Source organism: Saccoglossus kowalevskii, chromosome 21 (genome assembly GCF_978046115.1).
Source record: "Saccoglossus kowalevskii chromosome 21, keSacKowa6.1, whole genome shotgun sequence".
NCBI lineage: Eukaryota > Metazoa > Hemichordata > Enteropneusta > Harrimaniidae > Saccoglossus > Saccoglossus kowalevskii.
Genome location: NC_140661.1, coordinates 6,379,290 through 6,397,110, shown reverse-complemented (window position 1 = coordinate 6,397,110; position 17,821 = coordinate 6,379,290). Strand labels below are relative to the sequence as shown.

General features: G+C 32.6%; 1 protein-coding gene across 2 annotated transcripts in view; it reads left to right on the top strand.

Moving 5' to 3' along the window:
• Positions 1 to 339: 339 nt before the first annotated feature.
• Positions 340 to 17,821, top strand: part of LOC102802700 (uncharacterized) — a 35,318-nt gene continuing 17,836 nt past the window's right edge. Inside the window, exons 1-2 of one of the 2 annotated variants that reach the window (XM_085495340.1) lie at positions 340 to 441; positions 10,343 to 10,460. The gene's annotated coding sequence lies outside the window, so the exon portion shown is untranslated. Of the gene's footprint in view, positions 442 to 7,992; positions 8,152 to 10,342; positions 10,461 to 17,821 lie in introns of those variants that run through there. The other variant, XM_085495341.1, reaches the window with a different exon arrangement.

Sequence of the window (17,821 nt, the reverse complement as noted above, 5' to 3'; positions counted from 1 at the left end):
TCTCCCAAAAATAATTTAAATATGCGGAACGTTACAAATAGTCCAGCGGTCTTTAATTATTCAAAATGGCTGCTCCCATGATTTGTGTATAGACGAACGTTCAGAGCATGATACTCGAATTTAAATGTATACATACTTGTGTGATGTGTATTTTGGTTTAGATGTGACATTTAACTTGTGTGGCAATAAACAATGAGAAATTAAAATAACATTTCAATAAAATGAAACCAGTTATTGATGATAATACAGTCGTTCACCCTCTATCCCATAATAGTATTTCTTGGGAGGCCATTTTGTATGCAAATTACGAATACATTTCATTCAGTTTTATTTCCGGCTTCGACGCATAACGTTACTGTCTCGTTGCAACATCGTAAACAAAACTGTCGTTGCACCCAGTACAACCCACTTCACAAGAAACTAACGGACATCTCAGTTCAGGTAAGATTTGAATACATACATACACCGTATTTTTAGAACACGATAATAATTGTGATGATATTTACATGTATCTATGCAGTACGATTCCAATGTCCGATCATGTGTTGGTACAATCACAGGCGGTAAACGAAGCTAATCTATTTGTTCATTCAGCATCTATTTTCTATTCTGACGAATACCGAGCAGCAATGTTTATGTGTTTGCGGATTAATCCGATCGTGAACGTATGTAAACAAGCCTGAAATTTCGACATGCATGTGTTTCCTTGTGTTGTTGTGCTGTCACTGTGGCATGTGACCAACTGTTCAATCTCTGACCACTAATGCTACTACACTATAAATGCATGTTGTGTTACTACTACACTAATCTTTTAGTAGTCTGGGCTCTGTTCGGATATACCCCGTCCCAATACTAACCCTACTCTCTAGCGCCGCCATTTAATTGTATAATAATAATACTAATAATATTATTAATGATATTAATAATAATAATAATTTCATTTATTGCACCATAATGAAAGTTAACAAATCATGTATATGTTCCTCCTATGGAGGGGCATATACAATTGAATTGGGGGGGGCTTGACGTGAGGGTTAAAGTTAGGATTAGGGGTTGGGGTACAAAAGAAATACTTTCTGCTGATACATGTACTTGAATGCAAAAGCAAAACAACCATCAATGTAACTCACTGTTTTGCAAACAAAATAGCAATATTGATAATTAAAATATAATTTTTTGTAATGACAAGCTGTTACATTTGTATCAATATCTTTCACAATTATTTTTGTTAGCAAAACAGTGAGTTATGTTGCAATACTGGTGGCTGGGTTGTCTTTCGTTCATGGTGATATTTTCACAACTTTTAAACAGGGGATTTATAAATAGTATAGTGAAAGGGCCTTTGCATTTTTCATTACCTCAAGAAAAATATCGTCTGGTAAATTAGACTTGAGATCATAATCTTCAAAAAGTCTTTTCCTTTCACTTTTAAAGGAAGGACATTGAAGGATAAAATGCTTCAATGTAGTTCTGTGAGATCAATTGGCCACATTGGTTTGAATTATTAAGTCAGATTTTATTTGTAGTTTTTAGTGAGCTTACTGAAAATAAAAAATAAAACAATAAAGAGATGTCAATGGTCAGATTACAAATGTGATAATTAAATTGATAAGTAAAATGTAAAATGTCTAATGACTATCATGAACATTATGAGTAAATGCTGCTAATTATATGCTAATTAATGCTAAACTTTTCAAATCCTGATGTACAGGCATGGACAAAAAATACTTTTTGGGGGTGGTTGATTATGCAAACTCATCACGTGGTATGATTTTTGTTCTTAATTGTCAATTTTCTTGTGGAAGGTTTGTTAATCATCTGTTTATTTTTTTCTTGAGAGCGACTGAGTTCACATTGCTTGTCATGTCGGAATTAAATGACTTACCAGAGTAAATAAATAGTCATGAATGTAATAGAAAATGTTACATTCTCCAAGTCAAGCCTACGTCACACACTGGTCAAAATCCCCCAAACATTGCCAGCAACCAATCACAGACTAGCTTAAGCAATAGCTTTCCCTGACGATACTACTTAGCAACGTTATTTCCCCCACGCTAACTTGAAAAATCTTTTGTTTTTGTCTCGTTTCCGTTTCCGGTCTGTCTTAGAGAATATAAATACAATGGTACGTTGTCAAATGTTATGATCGAATGGAGTGCTTAGTCTGAGTGAGGGGTTTGCACATTTAAAGACAGAGTCTGCAATATGTGCGACAATGACCATGCTGAAGATGAACAACATTTTGTCACAAATTGTCCTCATTACAATGAAATAAGATTAAAACTTTACATTGTAGCTAATAAATGTATACCAAATTTTGACAAATTTAGTAATGAAAATAAATTCATATCATATACTAAGTGACGAGAAAATGTCAATACCTTCAGCATAATATTTAAAAAACTGTTTTAATACAAGACAGCAGCACCTACATAAACTAAGCCAGTAACACATTCCTTGTATTCAAATTTTTATCTTTTATTTTTTTTCTTTATGCTTTTTGTTTCTTTACTTTTTATGTAGTTATTTTTCTTTTACTAATATCTGATTTGTAACCCTTTTCATCCCCTCCGGGGGATGTTGTGTGTTAATAAATAAACCAAACATATTTTGTTGGTCTGTACTAAGTATAATATTCTATAATACGGTACTAACATGAAAGAAACCATGTCTGTCTGGGTCCTAAAAACAGATCATATTCAGCTTGAACCTTTTCTACTTTGATTATTTAGCTTATACTGAAATGATAGGTGAATGCAATGATTGTTTGAATATAAAATAGACATAACTTGATAATTAATTAATACATTGCAAAATACATACATGGATGAGAAGTTGGTGGTCATTGCACTAACCATGTGACTAGCTTCCTGTCAGCATTATTGAGTTCTGTATCCACTTCCTGTCATACAGGTAGTTTATTCACACTATTTTTATACAACTCAACAGGTTGTGAGTTTACCCATAAACAAAATTTATAATAGACGCAAAGGAATGAGCGCGTTGTCTTTAAAAAAAATGTATTGTCCGTCAAACCAAAGACTTTTTTTGTAGTGTCTCTGGTCAAACAAGTACAAAGTGGAGGTTGAGTGGCAACATAAAAATTAACGCCATGTCGTGAATCATGAGAAGGGGGATCTGCATTGATGGTGCCGACTACATTACATAGGTCAATGTCCGAAGGGTCATACTCGTAACTAAATTTTGAATTGGCCAGTACTTTGTCTAATTTGTACTTAAGCTTTATTCCATATTTAGAAGTATGATATTGGCCTTTAACACTGGTAAATGTGCATGTACTATGATGTACAAATGTGACTACAAATAGAGAGAGAGAGTCCATGCCTCTGCGGACCCTTTTTTTGTTTTTTTAGATCCAGGGACCAGGACTGGGGACTTGTATAAGAGCAATCATAGAGCATAAGAGGCAATCATAGGTACAAAAAAACATTATGTAATCCATGGAGAATTGATTTGAATTTTATTGATGTTTTTCATTATTCTTAGAAAGTACATATGCATTTAGATATTGTTGTAATACAAATTAATCAACATGGGATTTTGCCTGGAGAGTCTGGTGCTATGCAACTACCAATACTATAATGTCATTATAATGCACAATACAAAACGTTTCTGAGCCAACTTATCATGCCTCTAAGCTAGTGTTGTTCAATGCAGACATGTGATCGATGCCTGGTAACCACTTTGCTCCTGTCTAAATGAAACTTTAACCATAGACAGTACAGTAGTACATGTACTATACTGTCTATGCTTTAACCTGCCCAAAGTTTGCAGCCAACTTTTTATCACAACTTTTGAAAGAAGTTTTATAACTAATTATGTCTTGTGTAACCCACAAAGAACAATCTTAGATCATCTTGGAATATCAGTTAGGATAGAAAGTTTTAAATCACAAGTTTCAATGGTTATCCGTATATACAGCTATATTTAGCTAACAAATCTTTTTCTTGAGTTGTGCTACTTGTCTGTCATTTGCTGACTATTGAGACATGCACAGTTTAGTTTCAATGGTTACCAATACTAGAAAATTTAGTTGCCCATGCTTACAGTACATTCAAGCATAACTTAATTATGACTATACAATGGACGTCAATCGAAGGCAATCATAATGTCTCTAATCAGCGTACATGTAATACCTACTATTAATAGGTACATTGTAGTTAGGAGATTGAAAACCAGCCAATTTACAACTGACTATCATACTACTGATTGTATGTCAATTTCATAATGATTTCTTGAAAACCTAGTTAGATCATGGTTTTTTATTAAGCGTGGTTAGATTTGGGGGGGGGGGCAGAGAAAAACAAATTAAAAGTTTCCTTTCAATAATATTGTCAGTCACATGTAACAGTGACGGTAAATACCGGTACACTCTTTTTTGTCATCTGTTTATAACCAGACTTTCTGTGTTTATTTATATACTTTAACAGCCAGCTATCGGAAATTACACACCTCCATAATTCCCAGAGTGCTTCACAATGGACTTTAAACATTTAGCTAGCTTTAAACCAGTAATCTGTCCAAATATGTCTCATATTAGTAACATACACGTAGGTAAATTATTGATGACAATGACATACTAAAACTTATTAGGTTTTTATGAAAAGGCAAAGCCATCTACCGGTATTAGCCAGGCTGAAAGGTAAATTATGCCTGTACTGTACATGTACTTGTGTCTCATTATTTTTTTATCCAAATCAGATTTGTCGATGAGTGTTTTAAGATTAAGGTTATAGTTAGGTGACCTGTAGAATTCAAGTCCGATGGCATATAAGATCTTCGTTTTTTTTGTGCGTGATCACTGACGTGTGTCTTTTTCAGTTCCCACCTGTGCTGCTCGGCAGACAACAAAGCCTGTTCACCCATACATGCAGTTCTGCTTCATGGCATTGCTTGTTTTATGACTGTCTGTATCCATGGCTTTATCAGAGCTTGCATAGACATCCTCGTATCAAAATGAACAGACGCTTTGACCAAGATCCACGGGAAAAAAAGGACAATTTGACTGAATCTCATTGACACCGATATTTGACCTATTACAAAGTAAACGATTTCAGTTGTCTCTGTCAACTGAGTCACTGAGGTAACACATTGTCAATCAATTTACGCTTTATTTTGTTGCATTGCAACGTACACCAGGCATCGACATGCCTAAAGTGTGAACTATAAAAGACATTGAATTATCGACAATGGAGCACGTGCTGTGTATTTTGATATCAGCATACGACAATACAAGTAAGAAACTGAATAGAACAAGCTAGGCTATAAATGTTAGGCTCTAATTTACATTTCACATTCTTGGTTTCTTTCTGTTTTACATTCATTCTTTTCAAAAAGAAATGAAAATAGTTTGAAGTGGTACGCTAGCGGTATTTGGAAGCAGTGTTTTTACTGTCCTGTTTACATTGCGATAATGGCAGTGTTGAATAAGTTACAAACCATGTTGAGAATGTTGTGCATGTACAAAGTCAACCAAGTTTTATTCACATGTACGATGTACCCTGATCTTGTTTATTGAAACAATTAAAATTCCTAAAAAGTAATTAAAATATTTATTACACTACTATTGATAAAAATCAGAAAAAAATAAGCATTATGAATCAATAAAACAGGGAAAAGGAATGAAAAAAAAATTACAGGAGAAAAAAATATTTATGTTAATTTGCCAGAAAGTGTTGCTGTCTAAGGTTAGTGTTATTTTTGATAAATTGGCAACTGGTATTTGTACATTTTGTACATTTTTTTTTTAGTCGGTACTTGTTCTGATAGACTATTTTAGTGAATTTTTAGTTCTATTTGAATGAGGTAAGAAACAGGGAGTCATGGTTTAGTGCAACTCTCAGTAACTGATCGGTATCTTGGACACCCTGGGACCAAGACCAATTCTTTTCAACCTCACAAATACCTAGACCGATACATATCTACATTTGATGATTTTGTGGTTCGGTCAAAGATGTTCGACTGTCAGCAATTTTAGTGGTAAAAATTCACCAAAATCGAGTATTTTGACAAGTCCAGCACCAGATCTTGGACATGTGTTTGTTGATTTTTTTTTTCAAACATGTTGAATGGTTCAACCATTATGGATAGTTGATGCACATGCCTTTGATTTGTGATGAAGAATGATAAGTGCGACCATTTTGTTTAAGACAAATTCTCTACATTAACAGTAAAACTACATCTTGCCATGTATTCTAAATACAATAATTTTATCAGCTTATGGTCATTTTAGTTATAACAAAAAAATTAAATATTTTGACTTGTTTGACACTTAAGTTCTTGGGTGTGTTTGTATACATGTGTGGAATTGAAGGCTGTAGTATCTTCATCTGTAAATTCCCTTGCTTCTTTGAAAGCTGTTCTGTATTATGTAAATGCCCTGGTTCTCTTTATACCCTGTTAAAGTGTTTGTTTTTTTCAGGGTGGTGAGACAGGTAAATGTAGTTAATCAATGCCTGGGTTCCCTTGCAAATCCTGCCTGATTATATAAACCACTTCAAAACAAAATGTACCGGTATGACAAATTACATGTAGGTCTATATGGTTTATTTCACTTTACTGTGATGTCCTACTTTATTTTTGACTGACTGACTAAACACCATCCATGGATAAACAGAGTAGTAATTCACATGTGTGCCATAATCACTGAAAGGAATAGACTGATGTAGTGATGTGGCTTACCAATACTTAGTTTTGGTATGCCTTGTAACAGTACCATGGCAAAATTTTCAATTACCCATGGTATACTTATAAACCAGCATTTTGTTTCTTGGTATTTTAAAACAGTGCTTCTTGATTTGGGGTACATACACTATGGATGTAAATAGTTAACCTTTTGGAAAAATTGGAAATGTTTTGCCTCAACATCTGTTGCCATAGTAATACTGGTAATTGGTTATAGCACATTATCAATGCCCTGATTGTAACATCACTCAGTAATGCTCTATTAGAGCTCATTCATTACACAATGCAATTGATCAGACCATACGGTATCTGATTAATTAGGTGGGGGGTGGGGGGACATGTTCGATGCTTTAAGAATTTAATCAGTCTTCAGATTCAGCTGTTGCCACAATCTGATTATATTATCTGATCATTTTAACCAGTTTTACATAGATATGATTCATATATCATATTTGTTCTATTAGAAATGCAACTAAAAAAATTGCATTGTATGCTGGATCATTTAAATATGACTTATATTAGTAATAGTGTAAATATGGAATTTTAATTTACATAGCACACTTGCTACTTACATGTAGTTGCACACTGTCGATAATATAGGGCTGTATATCAGTATGTCCTCTAACAGAACTGATTTTGTAATAATCCCAAGTCAAAATGAATTAAAAATTAAATCTTATGTAACTCAATATTGAGGCATAAACAAAAATATGTTTTGAAGATTACTATATCAATGTATAATTTTATCTTACGTCAATTATGTGCTAGTAAATTAGCACAACTTTAGTTGAGACACAGCAAATCTATTTGTGTCTGGCATGTCAGCTTAAAGGGCACGCTGCTCTATACCCTAAATAAAAAGTTTCAGTTGACAATCCCAGAGATTTATACTTACCGAAAACATTCATTGAATATGACAAATCAGCGATTTTCGAGCCATGTGATTCTCTCCTGATGAAAAGCCTTAGCCTGACCCTAGTGAGGTCATTGCACCTTTTATTTTTTTGATTTGTTATGCGCTCATGCAGGACGTATGGAAATTCAGTGACTTCAAAACTATGCAGGGTCTTACTGAAGTGTGTCCTAATCAATAAATCCTCCACCTGTTGACGTAGATGTAAGGATATATAAAATATAATGACGGCATATGTTACCTGCCTTCCCAGGTATGTTGCTGTCAGTTTAACAACAATGCTTGTTTGTTCCTAATAAATAACTTGTTTTTTATTTGTGGTGCATATTGTTTAAGGTAAAAGTGCAAAACCTGCATTTATAGATTAGACCCGGTCAGTAAACCCGAGTGCCGGCAATACTCAGCACTGTAAAGTTATATGTCATATCAGCCAGCTTATAGTGAATTCACAACTCTGGAAATCACAGCAGTTATTAACCTTTGTATGCAAATCTGATCAGCAGTGCAAGAAACATAGCAATGTGAAACTGTATGTAAGTGTATTACTGTAAAATACTTTATTTTAGCTGGAACTAATTTTTCCTGAAAAGACTTTTTGGGTGTTTCGTATGTAATTTATTTTCACAGATTTTTGACAAAAAGATATATTCGCTAGATTTATAATTTCACTGAATTATTCTTTCAGCAACTTAAAAATAGCAAAAATTAATTCAAAGCGAAAATAAATTATTTTAAAGAACAATGTATAATATTCTTATATATGGTACTATTGATACTGTATTTTCTATAAGAGTGCTGTGCTTCTACGTAAATGATGAAAGTGTGTTATAGACACAATAAGTCATGATCCAATACATGTACAGGCAATCGTTTATATGTGTTTCTATTGGAAATGCACTTCTAATAGGACAAATACAGTACGCAGGAATTACATGACTTTGTATAATAGTATTTGACTGTGATTGGAACTGCTATCAGCAACTTATTTAAAGACACACATCAGCAATAAAGCTTGTTTTGGTTTAATTGTCAGTTTAATATGTCACATATTTACATTGTACATGTATATACCGTAAAAGCTCCACTTTCACATGGCCTTGTGTTCAATATATGGTTTCCATATACTGTAAAATACTTTATTTTAACTAGAATTAACTTTCACTGAGAAGACATTTTTGGTGTTTTGTATGGAATTTATTTTCACTGATTTCTGACTAGTTGAATGTGAAATATAGGAAAAAAGGTATACCGCTGGATTTTATTTTCACTGAATCAGTCCTTCAGTGAAAATAGCGAAAAAATTTTTTTTTCACAGTACACTGATTGTAAAGTACATCCATTGTTAATCAATACAAAGTATGTCACTACACAATAACATTAGTGTATCCAATGTACTCTGAAGCACTTGACTTGTATACTTTTGATTTCTAGTCATATGTCAATCATATTTTTATAATATGTCTATGTAGGAATTATATTTTTAGCAAATTGCAATGAAATAAGATTAAATCAAGGCTTGAAATTATCATTAGCCAAGGGTGAATGAATTTTGAACTCTTGTCCTGGGGCGACTTTATTCCAACTTTTACTGGTCAAACTGGACTGCTATTTATTTACAAAGTAATGACACTACAGTGTTCTTACCAGACATATGACATTTGTCTCATGGTTTAATTTTTCTATCCCAGATTTTTTACTCACATTGTATCACAAAAATGTGAGAAGTTACAATTCATGAAATTCAAACATAATAAACATTGGAGTCCATTGTCTCCACTACCGGTATAAAGGGAACAGAAATACATCCAAATGGATGGGTAATTGTCTCATACTTTTTAAACTAATGGAACAATTCCAATCTACATATTTAATTCCTGCTGAGAACACTGACTCACCAGTTCTACATAAATCAAGCAATATGACATTTATTTATTTGTATATAGTGTTTACATCATTCCAAGTGTCTCATAAACCTGACAGACTCCCAATTGCTATGGGACTGTTGGCTTTTTACATGTAGTAGCCTGGAAGGTTTCCAAACAGATTTATTTTTCAACCTTGTACAGTTGTACAGGTGAATACAATATATTAGAATGGTGGCTTCATTCTATAATAATAATAATAATAATATGCAATTTCTGACAATTAAAACTTATCAAACTATGTTTTTTCTATTGTTTCTTGAAAGTTCAAGCATTAATTCCCATGGTAACTCTACAATTAGGAGAACTAGGCAGAATACTGCAAATGAGTGTTTAACCTCTAATTTATGATGAGCCCTAGTGTATGTTGTATGTTGTATGTCTTTTACACTGTTGATTTTCCCTACAATGACAACCATAATATCTTGCATGTAGGGCAATGGTTTGATGGAGATTAATTACCGGTAATATCTGCTTCTCTATATAGTGTGTGAGTGGGCCTGAAAAAAGTAGGATAACTGTATAATAACTACAAGCATATGTCAAATGCAGGTGGTGTGATTGCTTCCTCTCCGAAATTAATTATTAGCGAAGACAGGAAGTGGTCTAGAATTGATCTAATCTGTTTTCTACTTATTCAGTACACTTGATTGCCCTTGGCATTGACTTACTGATCACTGTGTGTTATTGTGTACATACATCGTAACCATGCAGAATGATTCATTCTATTCTCGTCTCTATGATTCACTCATTTCTTAATACTTGTATTTATTCTACAAACATTTTCTGTATTCCACACTAGTGATCCAGTCCACTATTTAGATGAATTAACACACTGGGACTTAGAAGTTATAAAGCAGCTGCACGTAATAACAATCACTGCGGGAAAGTTGTACTCCATTGAACTTTGAAGTAATCAGGTAAATAGGTTTTTAGTTTTATTATTTGTGGTACTCGTATAATGTAACTTGTATCCTGAGCTTTTCTTGTTTTAAGGGGTCACCATTGAATAAATGGGCAACTGAAAACACTACATTTCTCTGCTGTTTTGAATGCATTTTTTTTATTATACAGTGTTCTCCCTGCTCACATCTTTCTTTGAAGAAGGCAGTTTCATGCGATTTTTTCCCTATTTTAACCCCCCCCCCCCAATTTATCGAATGGTTGGCTCCTTATACTATTGCACGGACTTTTCAATTGTATTTGCTATTTGGGGGGGTGTGCATATACAGTTTACTTAGACTTTTGACACTTTTCTGTAAAAATCCTACTCAGATATTTAAAGATCAGCTGGTTTTTAATTTCACTGCTTTCATTTGTAAGTTAAATTTGCTAATTTAAATCCATGTAAACTTGTAGAATAACAATAGAATTGTTTTGATGCCAAGTTCATGAACTTGTGAAATAGTGAAATTAAATGGTTCTAGAGTATTCTGTAGTAAGACATTGTGAAATGACCATATGAACAGAATTATAATCTTTGGTGTCTATGTGTGTGGTATAAATACATTAATTACAGTGTGTAATCTTGACTTTGATCATTAACTTGACCCATTTATTTAGGAAAGTTAGAGAACCATCCCTGGTGCTTATATTAGTTGTTTTAAAGTTCAGTGAAGTATATGGTGTAACAATTGGTGTGTGTTTGGACTTGTTCATGTTTCATACAGGGCTAATGTTTGAAAACTAAATAGTGCTCAGTATTTGTTGTGATTAGAATTCAATTTCACTTGGTGGTCACTGTAATGCTATCCCTTCCATAGATGTCTATATTAGTTAGCAGGCTTTAGACAGTGGTATGTAATTCCATTCCCATATAAGTTGTTTGGCATACACCGGGTCATTGAGTTGTTTTTGATGTAGTTGTTACAGTTACTGCCTTAGTTTATATCTATAATGCTTGTGTTGTTACACCTGACTGATTGTTGTGACGTAGAGGACCGAGGGGACCGGCTAGTAAAACGTAATCAACCAAAGCCACACAATTATTCTCCCGACATGTTTTCACACATTTTGCATGCTTAGAGCGAAATGCTGCTGATTTGTGTGCTGTTCATATCAAGGTAGGTTTTCTACGCATTCAATATTACTAGTAGTAGGGATCCATGATATTTGGGGACAAGCTGTGGCCTTGTCTGTATTTACTTTGATGCAAAGAATGTAATCATATTTACATCGCATTTTCATTCTAAAAGTCACTACACGGAATGGCGAATGCAATTCCTGTTTAGTATCCTGCAGTAGTGATTAAAGTCCATTTGTAGGTAGGTACCACAAGGTCATGCGGTCAGTCAGTCACTGCAGAGACAAACTGGCCTTCATTCAGTGAAGTCATAAAATTAAGTCCACTATGTCTGTCCAAATAGATGTAACTGCCTATATGCCATCTGCTAACAAGTCAGCTGTCAGTGTCAGAAACCAATGTCAATGTTGTTGACTGTTGACCTGGAAATGAGAACACAATAGAGTTGTTTATAGAAACCATACAAGCATGCATTTGTATACTTAGTGTTAATTATATATAAACAATGAAATACAACATGTTATTGTTGTGATCATAATCGTGTGTGTTCCATATTTGAATTGTGATGGATGAAAGAACCCCCCCCCCCCCTACATCTCAAATATTGTCATATAAGACTTAGGATATACTGGTAATTAATTAACATATATTCATCATAAATACCATGTACTTATATATCAGTTATTAGTTATTATTAGATGTCAGTATAAGTAATGAGTTTAGTATATAAAATACAAATGTAGGAAACTATATATTTTAGTATAATTATTTTATCGATTAATTAGATTTCATTTAGTGAATACAATTTCTATGTGGTCTCGAAAACATGTTTAGTGACTAAGTAACCATTTCCTATGAATAATATCAACTTAGTTTTCCATTCCAGTATCAGCTAGGTCAGGTTTAATAGAAGCTCATTCTGACCTCAACCAAGATTCCTCAAAGTCACATCCATTAGTGAATGAATCTTTGCCAGTGGCCTGCCAATTGAATCTGTGTTCACTTCCCTGAGGTGTGAGTCAAATCTATTTCAGTGTACAACCTAAGTAAAATGTTGACTCCCTGTTTCCAATGTAAAAACCACTACAGAACCTGTGACTAGTTTAAAGAAAATCTCACACACATTTATTTACCAACAAATTCTAGAAGAGCATAACAAAATTGTTTATGTCTGTAGTTTAAGTACCCCCCGGTAGACCATTTTCTCTGGCTTATGGTGTTTAGATGACAGGTAAATTGAGATAGGTATTTAGGTGAATTGTTTTGCTTTTAAGTTCCTCTCAGTGTTCATTTTTTGTGCATTGTTAGTAGTTGAGGCAGGGATTTATCCCTTTTCTTTGGGCAAACTTTTCACCCACATTAACAGCAATGGGGGGATTAGCAGCAGTATAAATGCCCCATTTCATAAGAAATTATTAAGCTGTTAAAATCTTTATTTTTAGATCAATTCAACATTTGCATTCATGCATGTGATGTACACATAATTTTCAGAATGCTTGTTGTATTCACAATTTATTTGTCTTCCACTGCATATTGACTTGTTGACCTGCTTGAACTTGATAATCTAGAGCACTGCGGCATTCCTATATGTCGGGCCCGCTTCTGTGATGCCAAAATGCAGTAGTACTGGTACATTTGTAAAGTTATTGCCATTCAAATCGACCACAGTGTTTGGTTGTCAAGTCTTTCATCGTCCAAAATATAGTAAAATCTCTCAATAACCTACCGGTAATCTTTATTGATGAACAATTACAGATCAAAACATTATCAATTCTTTGGATGATCTTAGTGTCACCTATTTACATAATACTATTGGTTCGTCCAAGATGGCATGACTTTATAGAAAAGGTGTATCTCAGGAACAGAATTATAACCAGCCGTAGAATATGGAATAGGCTGTCCAAGCTTAGCAAATAACTTTTAATGTCTTGACAAATTTCATTCTAACAATATAAAAACCTGCTCTATTTCTATGAGTTCATGCCAAAACAATTGTAATGGATTTTGGATATACGTGTTATCTGTTTTTTAATAAATGAGAAAATAGGGAAAGTGGCTTTTGCAGTGTTAACGTTGTAGATATGTACTTATAGGTACTTTAATAATATTGTTCATACAATTCAAATAATTTCAGTGATTGTTTAGGAATTCCTGGCAAGAAATAAATGATTTGAATTTACATGAAGTAAATATTAACATGACAATAATTCTTGTTGTCCTTATAATTTCCATAAACCATTCATGCTAACCAGACTTACTCATCAAAATCTTTCTTCACTTTTTTTTTATATTATGGAAATGAACCCTAATTTTGGAGCCAACAGAAAAAATTGAGTCAATTTTCAGTCAAAAAATTTGCTATTTTTGTCCTAATCTTCTGAAGGAAAGGGCAGACTATACATGGACTATTTTGTGAATATGTGATGAAAAGAGGGAACTGGTGGTGAAAAAGTTAAGTTATTATTACTTCAAAGTTGATTTAAATATTCAGACAGGATACGCACAGTATCGGATTACTGCAGTATTATGTCCTGCTGTGACTTTTCAATTTGATAATATTTCAATATTTGTTTTATAATCATATTACAATAATGTCAATAATATTTGCTGCGTAGGAGTTCATATTTACATGTCTGTCACATCCTATGTACTGTTGTACAAAACCTAGTAGGATGTCAAAATATAATTTATTTATATTATATTACTTATAATTAATAATGCAGAACATAAATAAATTGGTTGGTAATTATATTTCATAATTTAGATTGTCAATCCAACCATTAAATTGACACATCATCAATTCTGTGTAATTGTGCTAATGTGTAAAACGCTGCAGATCATTGGTTGAAAGTAACATACATGTAGATTGAAAGTTTAAAAAAGTCCAAGAACACTTAACACAAGAACACAAATGACTGAAAAACTATTGACAAAACAATCCACAGCAATCATTTTAATATCACAATTCATATTGTACTTTTATACTTGCATTGTCATTTTTCACTATACTGCTCTGCTCCAGGTACTGTAAAACCTGCATAAAACACATAAACACAGTTTCTTCTTTGTCAACTTTCTTTGTTTCTAATAAAAGAACTATTTTCTCTGTCATTTTTGTGTTCAATTGTGAAGTGAAAAATTTCAATCATTACAAAATGTTAGTAATAATATTTTCATCAAAATTGCATTTATTAAAGAACACAACATTTTTCTAAAAAATATGTAAACAAATGTTAATACTGAAATTTGAATGTGCTAAGTCAGCGCAGAGGAAATTAGTCACTAATGTTTCTCCCGTGAGTTATATAAAGTATTCCTGAGTGCATTTCACAGTTCGCATCACTGACTTTTGTGATGACATTGACAAGTATGTTTCAGAATGAGCAAAGGTAATTTCAGAGTTGGTAATTCATGAATATATAATTATATGAAATTATATAATAAAGGACATCTGATGTGCATGTATTTACCTTTGGCTGTAGCATGTACATGTACCGGTACTTACTTTTTATTAACTGTTTTTTGTTTTTTTTTGTTTCATTTTCATTGAATTTTTGCAATTATTTTATGGAATTCATGAGGATGATAGTTGCTGCACTATGTGCCTTTATGATCCCAGTGAAATTTTCAATATTTAATTTTATTCACATATAATTTGAGCTTGGTTATATATGTATACTACATTGTATTAGTAGTGTATGCACATATTCAAAGAACAGAAGTGTGTGTGTGTATGGTCAAAATAATTTATATTTTAATGATCCAGTGTTATATTTTTCAGTGTATGTGTGTTTCTAATGGAGTATATTAGTGTGTGATATTGATGTGCAATTATTTATCTTCTCATCTCATTATGCAAATGATAGATTTATCTCCCATAATGCGAGTTATTAATATATAATATAGTACATTAATGATTAATCATAGACTTGCATACAGTCTGTTTGTTTATAAAAAAAATAACTACAATTTTGACCTTGCCGTTGGTTGGTTGAATATTATTGAGCCTGTCAATCATTGCAACATGCACTGAAATGTTGCACAAAAATGTAGCTAAAATGTTTGAGAGAAACGATGTTGATAAAGCAGCGTATTGAATTATTGATGTAGATATGCTAATCATGGCAACGTTTATGAAGGGCAATAAAGTTAGGATATTTCTACTTATTATTAGATTTAGTTACTAATAGGTTATTTGCTTGCTTGCCTGAAAACTTATTACCATTTACAATTAAACTGGGGAAAAAACAAATTCTGTGTTTCCAGTAATGGAAATATATACAAAATATTGTCTAGGCATGTTCAGTTTTTATTTTTTGTAGCATCATTAATATTCATAAATATTTTACTAGATATTCATATGAAATTTAGTTTCATGCAAAACAAATTCCCCCCAAAAAAGGGAAAATAAAGTTCATTATCACTGTCTTTTTTTTCATGGGCTTTTTTGAGACCGAAAATTGATTTAAACATGTATAGCTACTTTATGGAATGAAAAAAAATGTGTTTACTTGAATGTACAGACCTAAGTATGGCATGTTTATTGTTTTGTTATTTCAAACTATTTTTTCCTAGGATTGTTATTATTTTGTTTCTTGATTCTTGATACACAGAGACTCCCATGAGTGTTTTTTTTTAAGGCGAGGGGGGGGGGTATCCTGTTAAAGTTTTTACTTTGTACATCATTAAAAAAATGTTAAAAATGAGAAATAGTTATTTATGCAATTTTCAAAGATGATCTATAGCACTGTCTATAAATGACTTTATGTTGCCTTAGACAACACTAACACTCAATTTGTCTAAGATGGTGTCATTATTCATATTATATTATATTACAATATAAATATGTAAGTGAGATAATAATATGCAAATTATCCACCATATTTGGCATGCAGCTGGAAAGAACTTTGCACTATGTATGATGTCTGAGAATTTTGTCTCCCTACCTCCCCTATTACACAACACAGGGAAAACATGTCTTTCATTTCAGTGGTTCAGTGATGCCCCCTTTTTTTTTCTGTGAAATTTATATTTCCTTGCATTTTTGTAATCTGTGGCGAAAAGAAACTCTCCAAGCTGACATAAACTTTTTTTCAGAAAATCCATTTTTTTTCCCTTACTAGGGGAAAAAGGCAATTACATAACATTGACATGTACTGGTTATAAGTAAGACACAGCTGTTTGCTAAAACTTTAATTTGATCTGATTTAGATATCTCCAATTGAAATATATTGTGTGGGTGTTATACCGGGTATATGATGGTAGGTTCAGGCCCTATATGATTAACAAAGTTTATCATATATTCTCCATGAAATAAAACAAAACAATGCAAGTAAAAGTTTGTAAAATGCATTAATTATTCACTGGGTTTTAATTTCAATATTTTTTCTGATAGGTGAACATGTAAAATAACAACAGAACTCTCTTTCACTTTAAAATTAGTTAATTTGAAAGACAGTGAATATGGTCACAATATTTTACAGATTTTACAGTAATTTCAATGATTAATAATAATATCAAATACAATGTAACACACATTTTTTTTTTAGCTCCGCTGTCGACTTTGTCGAGCGGAGCTTATCATATGAGTGATTGTCCGTCGTCGTCGTCCGTCGTCGTCCGTGTCAATGTTTTACTTTTTCGACTTCTTCTTGAAAACTACAAGCCTGAATGCTTTGATACTTGGTGTATATGTACCTTGGGTAGACCTCTCTCAGATTTGTTCATTTCATGATGATATCTTCAATTCTCTAATTTTGGTGAATATTTTTGTCATTTTTAGTAAAAAGTGATATTTTCGACTTCTTGTTGAAAACCGCAAGTGCAATTGCTTTGATATTACATATATAGGTACTACATGTGGACCTCTCTCAGATTTGTTCATTTTGTAATGATATCTTTAATTCTCTAATTTTGGTGAATATTTTTGTCATTTTTGGTAAAAAGTGATATTTTCGACTTCTTGTTGAAAACCGCAAGTCCAATTGCTTTGATATTTACATATATAGGTACTACATGTCGACCTCTCTCAGATTTGTTCATTTTGTAATGATATCTTCAATTCTCTAATTTTGGTGAATATTTTTGTAATTTTTGGTAAAAAGTGATATTTTCGACCTCTTGTTGAAAACCGCAAGTCCAATTGCTTTGATATTACATATATAGGTACTACATGTGGACCTCTCTCAGATTTGTTCATTTTGTAATGATATCTTTAATTCTCTAATTTTGGTGAATATTTTTGTAATTTTTGGTAAA